A 15,319-nucleotide genomic window follows, 5' to 3' on the forward strand; every position below is an offset into this window, starting at 1 on the left:
ACACACACACACACACACACTGTATTATTATATTATGAATGTTTTATACATTCACAATAAAGCACAACCTTAAAGTGCTTTATTGGTGTTACTATATAAAAAAAGATAAATAGACATTTTATTTCATTAATAATCATAATAGTCCCACTGAGAACCATGTGTTGTACAGTATTTGTTCTTGTTTAATACTGTGCACTGCCAGAAAAAAAAAATGGTAGGGTACACCTTGTTTCACCGGGACAGATTCCTTAAAACTACACCTTGAGGAACTAATACTGTATGTACCTTTAAGGTAGGCTACTACATCCCTTTAGGGGTATAGGTTCAAATGTGTATCTTTTGAGGGTACTGTTCAGTGGCAAGCGGCCGCTGTACCATTTGAAGATGTCTTATTTCTCACAGAGTGCTATCTTGGAATCTGTTAAGAAAATTCCTGTTAGTATTCTTTAGGATTGAATCCAAATAGCATCTAATAAAAATTCGAATGGAATTCATTTAAGATTTTGCTGCATACTTCGTTGCCAAGTATTTTCCTTCTCTGTTCTTGGAGAAATAGGTTACTCTTAATCCTGATTTTTTTTTTTTTTTAATAGTCAATGTCATGTACCTCCCTAAAGCCATCCACACACACACTCTCACACTGGCAATGAGTAATACCAGTCTCTCAGCCCCAGTTCAAGCACCGTCACCCAGGACAAATCACTCTGACACTGATGTCTGCTGAGGTGGCTCCTTCTGACGAGTGAGAGAATGAGAAAGAGAGAAGGAAAGAGAAATGAAAAATAGACAGAAATAATGAGAAAAAAAGATGTTGCTGGCTAGTAATTAAGACAACGAGGAATGGTACACTCATAAATGCAAATTCTGCCATTATTTACTCTGCTTAATTTTGTTTTACTGTTATATATAAAAAATATTCACACACATACACATATGCATATATAAATGTATTCTATAAAAGCATCATAAAAGGCAGTCATCAAAATTCTGATTCCAAAACCGTATTACTGCCATTCTTTTATGGAGCACAAAACATATTTTTTAAATATGATAGTTTTTTTCCCAAATTTAAATTTTTGGATGAACTATTCCTTATCAAGTATATTAAAAAAAAAATAAAAATTGCAATTAATGATGAACATGATGCTCAGTTCCTGAATCCCTGACTGGACTCTTAATGACTGACAGCTCATTTTTGGAGCAGCGATCACCATGGAAACAAATCAGACAACCATAAATGGGATACACATTGATGGAGTTGTTGCAGTAATGTTTTAATGAAGGTATCAGAATGCAGATGGTATTAGTGTCAACATGTGCAGCAGCAGTTGTAAATGGGTCAGTGCCAGAGCTTGGCAGGAAGATGAGCTAAGTAGAAAAAAAACAGTGTTTTATTTAGAAAACGTATTCTTAATTGTTTCATTCTTGACACAAATTTCAGTGGACAGTTCCTTAGTTAGAAACACCTCCAAATAAAGCTATGTTTTCTCAGGACTGCATCAATATATAAAGTAATACATAGTTTACAGGCGTGTTAATGGAGGCCGTTCTAAGGGTTTAGGTCTCAGAAGACTGTCATGTTACATGATTGGAAAAATGTTCTGCTTTTAACAGTCTTTTAAACAAATGAACCACAGTTCTCTTAGGTTTGTAACTTCTGATGACTGTCTGTTTTTCATTACAGCCTTTATTCCTTCGGGGAGATGTGAGCGGCCAAAAACGTGAGTTTTAAAACAACAGCACATGCTAGCCAAAGGCGTTCCAGCAGAGGTAGTTAAACAGCGGGGGCCCGTACTCTTCTGTGTTTCTAGTGTGAGCAAAGGTTCATGGGTTACATGTATCAGGCGGGCTGTGTATGTCGTAGTTTGTTAGAGGCCACATTTACAGCTGTGGGTAAAGGAATGGAGAACAGCTCGGCAGTGGAGAAGTGAGGCTCCTACGGGTAAATTTGGTTTAGGGGTCCCTAGGTGGCTTGGACAAGAGACAGAGACTTTATCATCCAGCTGCTGCACACCTAACATGTTTCTGTTTTTAGATCATGTCCATGTGTGGGCTGTGCAATGTGTGTGAGAGACAGCATATTTAATTTACATTAAGTAAAATGAAACTGTGAGGGATAGAAGTACAGTCTGTTCAATATTTTATAAAATCTTAAAGTCATAGGTCACGTTTGCTAAAAAAAAAAAACAGCCTAGCTCATGAATATTAATGAAGCTGTTGTAACTGATTGGCTGAAAAGCCGCATGTTTGTAATAAACAAATCCAAATCTATAATCCATAATAACACTTCAAGTGGAAAACATCCACCTCCTGTTGTCCTCTCACATTAATATCCACAAACATAGTTGTTTAGAACTGTTTTCGCTTGTAAAGGGATGCTTTATCTGTGCATATTTCTCTCCTGATTCAGACAAGAAGAGCAATATTATGGATAGAGGACTCCTATTTCAGCCTTTTTAAAATTTAAAGTAAAAGTTTAAAACATCTTGATGCCCTTACACATTACAAACACACATCCTTTCACTTCACAAGACGTTAATTGATGGCCTGGAGTTTATTGGAGATATTAAAAAAGCAACACAGGCTCATTGGAAATACGTGCCTCTAAATACATTTCTGCAAACTTGAAAAAACGTACCTATACAAATCGCTGCAGTTTCCAGTTGAAATGAACACTATAGGCAGTAAAACTCTGACAACTTTTATTCCTTTTCACACAAAGCAGTAAGGTATACGTAATAACGGTGTTGCAGAAATGTATTTAGAGGCACATATTTCCAATGAGCCTAAAAAAAATAAATAATACAAATTAAAATAAAAAAAGTAGTTAAATGTAACAAAAAGCCAGAAAAAAATCACTGGACTAATTTATTTACTTACTGTGAACGATACATCAATGCACTTTATTCCAATAAACAAATAAATAATTGAAAACCTGCTACTCCTCTGAAATGATATTCTTTTTCACATGACACCACAAACATTATATTTCAACCCCTCCCCTTCATATTACTGATCAAATCAAAACCCAGTGGATAAAATCATGCCATGTCCTACATGTTTTCAGCCTGTTTCACTAGGAATTCTGACATATTCCGAAAGTAAAATGAGCGAACATCATTTCATCTTGACTCTAAGGGATTTGAGCCAACTGTAGAAAGAGTACTTTAAAAAACTGATTAAAATAAATGATTCTCCCTCTCTTATAACCCATTCCTCCAGATGTAAACAGATGGAGAAAGCAGAAGCAGAAAGAAAGCAGAACAAATACAAATAAAAAAGAGACAGAGAACAGCATATTATCATATTCATATATCATAGATAAAATCATGCCATGTCCTACATGTTTTCAGCCTGTTTCACTAGGAATTCTGACATATTCCGAAAGTAAAATGAGCGAACATCATTTCATCTTGACTCTAAGGGATTTGAGCCAACTGTAGAAAGAGTACTTTAAAAAACTGATTAAAATAAATGATTCTCCCTCTCTTATAACCCATTCCTCCAGATGTAAACAGATGGAGAAAGCAGAAGCAGAAAGAAAGCAGAACAAATACAAATAAAAAAGAGACAGAGAACAGCATATTATCATATTCATATATCATATTATCAAAATCTTAGTTTGAATCATTTGCACCAGCGGTTGATTGGTTGAGATATGCTTGGCACAGTTTCTATTCATTAGCAAGATGTTTTTTTTTTTCTTCCCAATACTAACTAACTACACAGATAATCACCTGAGGCATTAAAACAAAACTGCATAATGAGTCTCTTTTGAAATGTGCATCATACAGTAAACACGACCTCCAGGTCAAAAACGCTTTGCTGAAATACTGTGTACATGAAATTTCAGTATATTATGAAAACAAAATCATCTGCAAAATAATATTACCATGACCCACAGAAAATTATCCCAACACATAATATCTTATAAACAAAAGTTGCATAATGAGCAACCTGCATCTGCTATGATCTCATTAACATTTGAGAACATCAAACAATCTTTCACTCTGTAACTTCAACAATTCTTAAAAGCAAAGAAACTGGAGAAACTGAATGTGTAATCCATCAAAACATTGATCATTTTCATGTTTAGTAAAATAAGTGCCTCAGTGATAGTTCTCTTGGAAATACTGCACAAAATTGCAGCATGTCCAATGCAGATGTGGATAAAAATGGCAAGCTCTGAAATGTGCATCATTTACATCAAAATGCTTGGCAGAGGAACATAAACAAATCCTAAGCAGCCAGAACGGCACAGTGAGAACATGCATGTGAGGCCAGAGCAGCTCATGTGATGTTCTGCAGCTACTGAAGGGGCTTCACTTGAATCACAGCTCTTACATCAGGTCCAACTAAACGTTTTATTCTGAATCGCTATGAGCCTACTGCCAAACCTGATCCAAAGGCAACAATTTTGGGAAACAGGCATCTTTGATCTATTAAAACAAGCTCTCCCTCTTTGTGTCTCTTCTTCTGGGGTGGTATATGGATCTCTCCTCATCTCGTTATCCATGGTGAAAAGAGAACAGTGATCAGAGCCTCCTTCTGCTCCATTGAGATTGGCATGCTAGATGTCGAATAACAAAAGGGATGAAAACAAAACATGGTGAGGACGAAAACAAGAATTCTCAAACAAGCCTTTCACATATTTGAGGACCAAAAAAACTGAAAGGAAAAAGAAAGGAATAGTGTTAGTGTTAGATACTATTGAAGCAATCTTTCAAGATAACTCACTGTGTAGTTACAACATTACTGGCGCAAATAATTACAATAACTATTTTGCTTCAAAACTTTATAATTAGATTATTTCATTAGACATCACATGGTGACTCAACACTATATGAAAAATGTTTAACACATGAATTCATTTCAGCAAATGGCACATGTGTGCACAATATTATAAGTAGCCAACAGAGTTAAGAGTAAGAGTTAAAAGTAATAAGTAGAGCACGTACAATTGTATACTATTTTCATGTTAAATAAATGCACATGGCTTGATGATCAAAACTGATTTTTGATTCTCAGTGAATTTGTCATATTCTTCACATCTTCTAAACATTCTTTCATCATGTGAGCCATCACATACAAAACGATCCATTCAATTATCAAAATATTTGGTAATACTTTATTTTAAGGATCAGTTCTTACTATTATCTAGCTGCTTATATTACTATTATACTGGCTGTTTATTAATGCTTATAAAGCACATATTAATGATTTAATGTCTTTTATTTCAGTTGATTTCATCTAAGGCTGTGGCTGAAGTCAGTTGTAGTCCTTGTTTCTCTTTCATTCAGTGATTCTGCTTGTTAACAGCAGCTGTTCATCTCTAAAGCACAATCATCACTTAATAATTCAAATAATTATCTATAAGGAGAGTAAATATGTAACTGATCTGTATTAATGTGTTTTTTCACAAGAGATATCTGTTAGTTTAATGTAGTTTTGTGGGTCACCATTGTGCTGGAGAGTAGAGCCTGTGCTTCAGTCAATGATGAGCCACAAACACTGATGTTCTGCTGCTTTATTTAAAGAGAATAACTGTGGAGTTGATGCAGTGATGATCTCTTTGTTAAGTACTTCAGCTCATACATGTGTGCTATTGCTGACGATGAACTGCAGCGATTTGAGTTAAAGTCATGATTTTTAGTTACTTTACTATTACACATTAAGTGTTTGCAGTTTTATACTAAGAAATATTCCTTCTCAGTGGACTCAAATGAAATAAGTTAACCAAATGTTTACACACTATCACAGCAGCGAAAAATCTCAATTGTAGTTAATTTAGTGAATTTAATTTCACAACAATTGTTCTAATTTACTGTAAAATGTATGTATAGCATTACAAGTTCACAGTTGCTCTTGTAATTTCACTCATATTTATAAATGTTTAATTTTACAGTGATAGCTGTGAAAAACAGTTTGCTGTATTTTTACAGTACAATTGTAATTATTGATTTACAGTACTTTTGTAAATGTACAGTCTTACTGGCAACCAAAATTGCCAGTAAGTTACTGTAAATTTTACAGTATTTTTTTTTTTACATACAGGTACCCCATACCTGAACTTAACAACTACCTTACTAACTATTAATAAGCAGAAAATTAGCAGTTTATTGAGGGAAAACTATTAATTAATAGTGAATATGTGTTCCCTATTCTAAAGTGTAACCGAATATTTCATAAACATCTATGACATATTTGTGATATCTGCTAAGTTGGCAAAGATACAGATTTAATTTAGGCTTTTATTTACATCTAAACAATGATCAACACATGCATAGAGTTCACCGCATATGAAAGCTCAAGCTTGCATGATGCACAAAAACCAATGAGGTTTGTTCTAGCGTGCGACATGCAGAGCTTGTTTACCATGTGTGATGCACACTATATTAGGTGTTTATATGTGAATAAAAGCCTAAATAAACTCTGTTCATCACAAAAAAGCGATCATATCTGTTCACAAAACTTGGATTAAACAGCTTGTTTCATAAGGATTCCTTTTACAGCACCTTTATGACCTTTTTGGTTCTTTAAAGTTTTGGTTACCAGGACTTTTAATGGAGGGATACCTCTTAGTTTTTATTAAAAATATCTTAATTTGTCATGAATCAAAGTCTTATGGGTTTGGAATGTCATTACAGTGAGTAAATGATGAGAGAATTTAAAGTTTTACTGCATACACCCAAAAATATGTTTATAATGTTTATCACAACAGACCTGAGACCCATTTTTGGGTTGAAAATCACTGATGTAGCCTATTGTATGTAGCTTTGCGCCTGATGCATTTGTTTAGTCTATTATTTCACCATACCTTTAAAAGGTAAATATTCTGTTTCTAAAGGCCTTAATAATGCTCACATTCCCTCTCCCTGCTCTCGTTCGCAAAGTCCCACTATCACACTTTCTCAACTGTACGTTTCCAATCATTTTGGAACACACAGGGCTGGAGCTGATAAGATACAGGTGATAAGACTCCATTTTGTTATCTCCACCCCTCCCCCCACTTTCTCCTGCCCTATTTGCCCACCCCGCCTTACTGACTGATGAATGGCAGCTAGCATGGCCAGATGCTAGCAGCTGATAGCGCTTCCATCACAGGCATGGCTGAACTCTCTCTACCTGGAGATATTGCACTGAGATAGCGTATGGAGATGTTGGGCTACGATAGAGCTTGTAGCCTCTATCGTAATTTCACTGAAACACACATGCTAACAGATGTTAGCAGTCTGATAGTATTAGCATCACGGTTTTCTAACAGCCGCTGATGAATTGGGGCAGACGTGAGCTACTGTTAGCACTGGCATGGACATGCTGACTTCAGCTCACTCAAAAATAGAGTTTGTCATAATGCCGCATGCAATTGCAAGATATAAAGTTATATTGTAAACATACACTCAGACTAATGTTACTATTAAACTCTGCCCAATCATTTAATAATTTAGTTCTTTACATAAAAATGGACAGTAGATAATGAACTGTATATCAGCAGACAGACAGATAGGATAGGATGGATGGATGGATGGATGGATAGATGAGTTCATCCCAGACAAATGAAATATTAAAACAAAACAAAACTCTAATAACAAGTAAACAAATAAACATATGATTAGATATTAAACGTAATTAGACATGATGTGTCTGCTGGAAGGATAACATCTCCTCTGTGTCAGTGTGTTTGATGACCTCCAGGCTTTTGATCACATCACACATACAAAATCCTTTCACAGGCCTGAGTGGAGACAGGAGAGGGACAGATAATAGCAGCTTTTTCCCTCTCATTTTTTTTCTCCTCCTCTGTGGGGGGTAAAGATCTTTCGGTCTAGCTTGTTGGAGTGCTGAGAGAGAGAGTGATTAGAGGAACCCGTCGTTAATTAAAGCGAAATAGAAAAGAAAGAGTGAAATTAAACCTGCTGCGATGAATACTCCATTAACTATGAAAAGTGAGTGAGGGGGTAGAAAGAGAGAAAAAAAGATGCCGCGAAACAGACAGTTAATTTTCACATCTAGAAGGGCACTGTGACCCGGTGTGTTTTCACCCAACTTGTGGAAAATCAAAGTTGCAAATTAGTCCTTAAGAACAGAAATAAGCTGTTTTCTGTGCAGAAGTGTTAATGCTGTGACAGGGTGATCTCAGGTTGCTGTTAATTATTTTCCCCCATAATTACATAATTTTCTTGTGTTGTGAGAGCAAAATATGAAGCTCCCATCATTAACTGCTGATCATGCACTCAGTATTCTGCCAAAATTGACTGACAATGGACATCTTACTGGACATATGCCTATCTATCTGTCTACATAATCTATTCATCCATCAATCCATAATATCCATACACCCATCTGTCAACAGTATCTATTCATCCATCAATCCATCCATCCATAGTATCATCCATCTACAGTATCATCCACCCACCTATCTACAGTATCCATCCATCCATCCATCCATCCACAGTATCTACTCATCCACCCATCTATCTATTGTATTGATTCATCCATCTATTCATTCATTCATTCATTCATTCATTCATTCATTCATTCATTCATTCATTCATTCATTCATTCATTCATTCATTCATTCATTCATTCATTCATTCATTCATTCATTCATTCATTCATTCATTCATTCATTCATTCATTCATTCATTCATTCATTCATTCATTCATTCATTCATTCATTCATTCATTCATTCATTCATTCATTCATTCATTCATTCATCTATCTACTCATACACCCATCTATCTACTGTATTGATCAATTCATCTACAATATCTATATATCCATCCATAGTATCATCCATCTACAATATATTTTCATCCTTCTAATGATCTACAGTATCCATCCATCTACAGTATCTATTAATCCTTCTAATGATCTACAGTATCCATCCAGCTAAATATATTCATCCACACATCCATGCATCCATAGTATCTATCATCCATCCATCCATGCATCTACTCATACACCCATCTATCTACTGTATTGATCCATCCATCTACATTATCTATATATCCATCCATAGTATCATCCATCTACAATATCTTTTCATCCACCCATCCACAGTATTTATCAAACCACCAGTCCACCCGTCCATCTACAGTATATGTTCGTCCTTCTAATGATCTACAGTATCCATCCATCTACAGTATCTATTCATCCTTTTAATGATCTACAGTATCCATCCAGCTACAGTATATATTCATCCACCCATCCATGCATCCATAGTATCCATCCATCCATCCGTCTACTCATACACCCATCTATCTACTGTATTGGTCCACCCATCTATATCCATCCATAGTATCATCTATCTACAATATCTATTCATCCACCCATCCATCCATAGTATTTATCAATCCACCAGTTCACCCATCCATCTACAGTATATGTTCATCCTTCTAATGATCTACAGTATTCACCCATCTACAGCATTCATCCACCCATCCATGCATCCATAGTATCCATCCATTCATGTTCATTTTCAACTTTGACTTAAAGAAATTGAAAATGATATTGAACTAGTAAAAACGTCTTAAATCTGATAGCGAGGTCAAATGAGATGATCACACATTTGACAGTAGTTGTCTATTGAGTTTCTTTATTTCTAGAGATCAGGCCTTATCATGGTCCATTAACCTCAGAGCTATATTGCATTACATCATCTCTTTGACATCCAAAAAACTCTTTTTCAAATATGCCTGCAGATCAGGTAAACGTTTGTTATGGTTAGACGGTATAAATGATTCATACGCTTACAGCTCAAGGAGAAATCCTTGATGATTTCATCCATTACAAGGACTATTTAAAGGGGGAAAAAAAACACAAAGACATTAATAGCCAGCCATGTACTAATTCTACTGGTGAACGGAAGCATTCTTTTACCTAAAAATGTTGTTCTACCTAAATGGATTGTATCATGTTTTTTCTGAACATCACACAGATCTCATCAGCAGGGTTTGATCTCGGTGTAATGTTGTTTTCCATCTCTTTCTCTCTCTCTCTGCGCTGTCTCACAGCTACTTCCTCTTGCTTTCATCTGTGGCGCTGTCAGGAGACTGCTGCAATAGCTACATGTGTGTTGCATTTAGCACCCTCATTAACCACGCTTTTGTTTTGCCGCACCGTGTTCAGACTTTACACTTTGGAGAGCAACACAAAATAACAAGAGAAAGAAGGGGGGGAAAAGCACAACACTCTTTGAGCGATTAAATCTTTTCTCACCTCTCAATTCTGAGCTGAGCCAGAAATAAAGGATCGTACAGACATAGAGAGAGGAAGGAATATATGGAGAGTTGTAGCATGGTGCTGTTTGATCTGATGAGAGCTGATGGAAATGGGTCAGGATGGGTAGTCATGTAGAGCTGTGTGTCTTTTTGCCCTACGGTGTGTGAATGACCTGTTGGAGCTCGGTGCACAGGTTTCACACCCTTAGGGTGAGCACACACTCTTACTATCTGTCAGATGCAGTCAGATGCCCAGCCATGCAAGAAAGTGCACATGTATGTTTGTGTGAAACAGCAACATCACTATCATGTCATCTTGAGAATACAACCTAGGGTAATTAAGGTTTATGTGTTTCTTAATAATTTGCCTTAGAGCATACATACGGACTAATATGAGACGTGTAACATAAACATGATGCTGTTGTATTATATAAAGACCAATGGCACAGTAGGTCCATTTATTAAAATCAATAATGACATGTACATTATCATGGGAAGCACAGATCTGCATATTTAGCTTGTAAAGTATCAAAAATATGTTGTTACTTATGTAGAATAAGCTTGGGGAAAACTGCAAATACCTGCAATATCATCCAAATTAAAGCATAATGACTTGCTATATTTTGCCCACTTTAAATGAAATTTCAATATCAACAATATTGGTTGAATTTGACAGTTCTGAGATGATTCAAACAAACAATAACATATAAAATACATATATTTGACCCTGGACCACAAAACCAGTCATAAAGGTCAGTTTAACAAAATTGAGATTTATACATCATCTGAAAACTGGATAAATAAGTTTTTCATTGATGTATGGTTTGTTAGGATAGGACAATATTTCGAGATCAAATTATTGAGAAAATCGCCTTTAAAGCTGTCCAAATCAAGTCCATAGCAATGCACATTACTAATCAAAAATTAAGTTTTAATATATTTAGAGTAGGAAATTTACAAAATATATTCATGGATTATGATCTTTACTTAGTATCTTAATGAAGTTTGACATAAAAGAAAAATCGATAATTTTGACCCATACAATGTATTTTTGGCTATTGCTACAAATATACCCGCGCTACTTAAGACTGGTTTTGTGGTCCAGGGTCACATATTACATTATATTATATGGATCCATATTTGTTTTTATTTTTACATTTAATGTAATAATTGTAATTTTTTTAATTAGTTAAAAAGATGGCTCTTCTATGATTTAAACGTACAGTTGGATCTAATATGCTAAACAATAACAGTAATGATGAATTTAAAATCAAACAAAATGGCAAAATTATTTGTGATTCAGTGAGGGAGTTTGTTGTGAACTTAGTAACATCTCTAAATGACTGAATCAGTCTGATTCAAACTACTTGTGTGCTGAAAATATGGGCACACATTCCGAGATGAAACCGCAAAAGACAAAAAGACTCCTACTGTTTTGCATTTTAATCACATTATGCATTTTAAATGAGCATTTAAAACTCAAAAGATTTGTTTGAAATATCCAAGCAGCAAATGCGGGAGTTTTATCAGTGTGTGATGATGATGAAGCTGAAAATTCAAGCTTCAGTTCTTCCTTCCTTTGCATTTCTCTCACCGCCTTTCACTCTTTTTCTTTGAGACCTACACTCGGTATTTCTCCCATTTTGTGAGTTTTAGGAGCCAAAAATAAAATCAGTTTCATGTGCTGCTGAAGCTTTAGATCTTTTTCATTATCCTCTATTCTTCTCTCTCTCTTCCTTACTCTTAGTGGGGGTCTTTCGGTGGAGCCATATGGTGAGTGCGAGCAGATCAGGGTAGTTGATGGGTGTTTCACCCCAACACAAAAGCGGGGGGCCTGCTGAATGATGCCCATGAATGCATGAGGACAAGCAGGGTGAAAAAGAACCTGTGGCTGTATCATAAAGGAGCGGCGGGGGAGGGGCCCCATGTGACATCACAAAAAAAAGAGACAAAAGAGTTTAGCAGGTCTTTCTCCTCAGTGCTCTCCACCCCCTGCCAGAAAGGACCAGCTAATTATCCACCGTCCTGACAGGAGGGTGTGTGCATGTATTCGTGTGCGCGTATCTAAACTGAGATTGAGCAGCCGGGTTCACATGCTTTTGGCACCAACTGAGAAACCAAACATCTCCACCGCTCTGATGGATGAGGTTTTGTATGCATGTGCATGTGATGACTTGTTTCAAGAGGTTGCATAAGATATGAGATGCCGCGTTTCTTCTAAGCAGTCATTAAAACAATCTCTGATTTTACAGCAACTAGATTAACTGAAGAGAATGTGAGTGGTGCTTGCCTGTGCAAAACTCACCATGATGGTTGATAAGGTCAAAGCTCCTACATTTATTGATAAATGTATAGATATATATACATTTCTATCTATCTATCTATCTATCTATCTAAGATGTTGTTAGGATGTTCTGGGTGGTTGCTTGTTGGTCGCCACTAGCAAGCCATGCTAATGTTGATAGGAATATACTGTGTGTTTGCATGCAATAAGCATCCTGGTCTGGAATTGCAATGATTGCTAAGCAGCTTTCTATGAGAAAGCGAGACCAAACAATGATCGTATTCAGTGGCCGAATCCCCCCTTTTTCTCCTCTGTCCAGCTCTAAAACACATCTGTTTTCATGGTACTTGACTGACACACCATTGCCAACACCCTTTCAGTCGTATCCCTCCCACTCTCTTTCGAATGATGATGTTGGGTATGAATGTACTACAGCACTAGAGGGAGAGGAACATTTGGTGAGGGGTTTGGGAAAAGAAGCTCCCCATTCATACACACATCATTACCCCTGCAAACATTCACTCTACAGATGGACTCTCTGAAAACACATGCACACACCCTATTGTCAAATCATATACATTCTTCTCAGCATTCCCCTTGTAAAGCTTCCTTTTGCATCCCGAATGAATTTATAACCCGTTTTAGAGTCAAATGGTGAATCTGAAGATTTAGTTTACACTACAATACAGAACTTTTCTATGCACAGAATTCCTATTCTTGGAGCCCTTTTCAGCTTTTCCCACATAATGTATTTACTGAAGGATTTGGAATCCAAATTTCTCACGAGCATCATAACTCAACATTCATTTCACATGCTTATAACCACTAGACCACAGTTCCGACATTCTTAGGTGGCGTTTAAATGTGTGAAAAGTGTATACTTTTCTTGCCAACTTTTTACATTGATATTACTAGAAGAAGGGTGTTCTGGGTGGTTGCTAGGGTCTTATGGGTGATATATTTTCTGAATAGATTGTGAAACATGTCACTAATTGTTGCTACGTGTTACTTGTTCAAGTGAAAAGAGCCCACATACAAGCCTCTATTATATTCTAGTCTAGATTGGCACAGGTGTATGAATTTATTTGTCAGACAAAAATTTTACATTTAAACACTAGCACAAATGGTGAGTGACTAGTTACCAGTGTTGAGCAAAATGAATAATACACTATAATGTTCAACATTTTGGGGTGATTTATTTATATATAAAAAAAAATACTATACTACATACTACAAATATATCTATATATATATATATATATATATATATATATTGTTAATCAAGAATGCATTAATTTGGTCAGATGTGTGGTGACATTAAAGGCATTTATAATGTTACTAAAAGTTTCTATTATTTCAAATAAACACTGTTTTTTTTTTTACTTTATATTTATCAAAGAATCCTACGGTTCATGGTTTCCCCCAAAATATTAAGCAGCACAACTGTTTTATATAATAATAAAAGTTTCTTCAGCACCAAAATTATCATATTAGAATGAGTTCTAAAGGATAATTTGACACTGAAGGTAATGGCCGCTAAAAATGAGCCTTGCCATCAAAGAAATCAATTACATTTTAAATATAAAGAGTTTATTATATATTAATAATAATACTAGTAATAATAAATATTAGTGTACTTTTGATCACATAAATATGGTGAGCTTAAGAGACTGTTTTTGAGATTTCAAAAACATTACAAACTTTTGCACGATAACCTATACAGTATATTACATTTTGTTTTACACAATCAATAAACTGTTAAAATAAATGTTAAAAAGCATTCATTCTGAATGTACCACAACTCTTTTAATAATAGCAATGTTATATTAACAAAAAACACTAATAAACTCTCTCTCACATGCATTTTGATTGTAAACTAATACTGGCTGACAGCTGACACAACACTTTATCTCAGAAGATGAAAAAAACTCATTGTTAAGTGTTTCAAGTTCGCAGACCAAAACCCACTTAAACTCCCTCAAGTCCCTCTCAGCGTCAAAACTTTTCAGGTCCTTTCTCTGAATGCATATCAAAATAATGACCATGCCTGGCAGTGAGAAGAGGCCTGGGCTTTTGTTGGGGTTGTCAGGGAGGTCTCATTAAAAGGGACCAATGGACAAATGGGGCGCCTGTAGGCCTTTGTCTGAATGGAATACCCTCACACTAAACTTCCACTCCATCACTCCGGGACCCTTATGGCTCAGCAATCCCTTCCCAATAGACTCGATCTAAATCTGCTGTAGCAGAAAGCACCAGTGCAGGAATGAAATATTGCTCGCCCCTCCCATCCGCTTTTGTTTGGATGGGACAGTCGGATGGTGAGGTCTGGAATGCTAAGCTGGAGGTTCTTTATTAGGTTCACTGATGGGTCATAGCAACTTTTCAAAGGGTGATTTGCATCTTTAGTGGCCTGTTTGGGTCTATGAGCGATGGTTTGGATTTACGTGTGCGATTTGGGGCAGTGGCCAAAAATAGATTCGAAAATGGAGAGCGCAATGTTTCATCGCTCTGCCATGCAAAAATAAGTTGCTCTTTTCGGGGGTGCAAATGAACTGTCAGGGGTTCGGAGACAAAACTATTTCGGCAGTAGCAATAGTGCAGTGTTAAATGCTTTTGCTCCCTGTCCTTGCCTGACATTTACAGATAAAATGCAAAACCCTTACAAAAGTAGTCATTAAAAAGCAACTTTTGCCAAATTTAGCATTTTGAACTTCTGGAAGTGTTTCGCCCTCTAACAACAAATGGTCTTTTAGTGGTTATTTTTAATTCACCCTTCTCCCCCCATCCCAAAGAATGCTGGGAAATTCGAGC

Source organism: Sinocyclocheilus rhinocerous, unplaced genomic scaffold, assembly GCF_001515625.1.
Source record: "Sinocyclocheilus rhinocerous isolate Xijiao unplaced genomic scaffold, SAMN03320098_v1.1 scaffold1192, whole genome shotgun sequence".
NCBI classification, from domain to species: Eukaryota; Metazoa; Chordata; class Actinopteri; order Cypriniformes; family Cyprinidae; genus Sinocyclocheilus; species Sinocyclocheilus rhinocerous.